At 62.0% G+C, this 1,561-nt stretch overlaps 1 protein-coding gene across 1 annotated transcript in view; it reads right to left on the reverse strand.

The window, feature by feature from the left end:
- WNK4 (WNK lysine deficient protein kinase 4) overlaps positions 1-1,555 on the reverse strand; it is a 14,268-nt gene extending 12,713 nt beyond the window's left edge. Inside the window, exon 1 of the mRNA XM_005875788.2 lies at positions 1,057-1,555. The gene's annotated coding sequence lies outside the window, so the exon portion shown is untranslated. The remainder of the gene's footprint in view (positions 1-1,056) is intronic.
- Positions 1,556-1,561: the final 6 nt, after the last annotated feature.

Raw genomic sequence — 1,561 nt, forward strand, 5'->3', positions numbered from 1 at the left:
GAGCTCAATAGCGCCTTTGTGGCCGCCCGGGCAGGCCATGGGGCGGGAGGGGGCACCCAGGGGCTGGCAGCAGGCGGGCAGCAGGCAGGCAGACGGGCAAGCAGGGAATTGGGGCCAGCAAGGGGGTTAGCTCCAGAAACTGCCAACTGCTAGAACCAGACAGGAGGTGGGAGGGCTGCCGAAGGAGGTACAGTGAAAGAAAGTAAGGATCAAGGACCAGGTTCCAGGAGACGGCTCCCTACCCCATGGCTGTCCCATCTCCCTCCTTCACCCTCACCCCACCCCAGTTTGGCCGCCTCTACTAGCCTGGCCTAAAGCCTGGGGCGCGGCACTGGCAGGAGCAAGGGGCAAACTCAGTGCCAGGGCTCCGGGAAGGACCCTTCCCCCAGGCTCTGTTCCCCAGTCTGAATCTGCAGCTGCTGGCCCAAACTTAAAGCCTGTGGGGCTCAGCGCCTTTGGGTCTGGGAAGGAGAGCCCAGGTAGGCAATGGGATGAGGAGAGGACTGGATTCGGGCCAGAGCTGAGCTCCTTGTCTCTCCCTACCCCAACTGTGAAGTCCAGAAGGGGCCTGGGAGGGTCCCATCCTGCCACAACAGCTGAAATCTTCTGGAAGTGGAGAGGACCCTGCCCCACCTTCTGGCATCCACCATCCCAACTTCCTATACAGATGCAGGTAGAGGGAACAGGAGGACCAGAGTCACGCTGAAGGTCTCAGGACTTAGGGGGAGGGAGGGACCACTTCAGCGAAGTAGTGAGGCCAGCCACCTTCTCATACCTCAAATGGCTCTCTACCCAATTTCCCACCCTACTTCCCACCTCTCAGGGTTGAGGATGGGGACTTTCAAGTGAAAACATCCAAACCTTCAGGGGAGCCACTTACACCACCTGCCTCAGTTTCTCTTTCTGCAGCCCAGAATCAGCCAGATCCATGGATCGTCAGAGCAAGTGGGAGTAGGGGTGTCTGGTCATTTGACTGGAAAAATCCCTCCCTCCCTTGTGGGTCTCCCAACCCCAAACCTCCAAAGGGTGCCATCCCCAGGTGCCACCTGGCCGCACCTGCAGCTCACACCAGGCCACCTCCACCGTGGTGTCCGTGTCTAGCCCTCGATACACCGTCTTGAACGAACCACGTCCAATCTCAATGTCAAACTTGAGGTATCGGCCGTCCGGGGACGTTGCCACAGCCTGGGTCTCTGTGTCCTCCTTTTCCTCTTGCTCCCGCCGCCGCTCCTGGGCCCCAGCTTCGGGGACCCTTGGCGGTTCCCGGGACCCCGGGCTCCCAGTGGCGCACGTGAGCTCCGGACGCACAGAGTCTGCAGCCTTCACCAGGGCTCCCCCAGTCCACGTGCCCTCGGGGGGCTCTTCGGCGCTAGGCGGTGGGTTCCTTGCGGGGTCGGGACCAGCAGAGTCCGGAGAATTGGGAGGCTCCGGAACGGGTGAGGTTGCCTGGGACCAAGAGCTCAGTAGCCCCAAGTCGACTGAGCTTCGGCGGCTGAGACGCGAAGAACGCGGCCGGGGCTCAGCTTTCCCGGAGAAGCGACGCGCCCGGCGAGGAAGGGGC

The sequence above is a fragment of the Myotis brandtii genome, unplaced genomic scaffold (genome assembly GCF_000412655.1).
Source record: "Myotis brandtii unplaced genomic scaffold, ASM41265v1 scaffold469, whole genome shotgun sequence".
Lineage (NCBI taxonomy): Eukaryota > Metazoa > Chordata > Mammalia > Chiroptera > Vespertilionidae > Myotis > Myotis brandtii.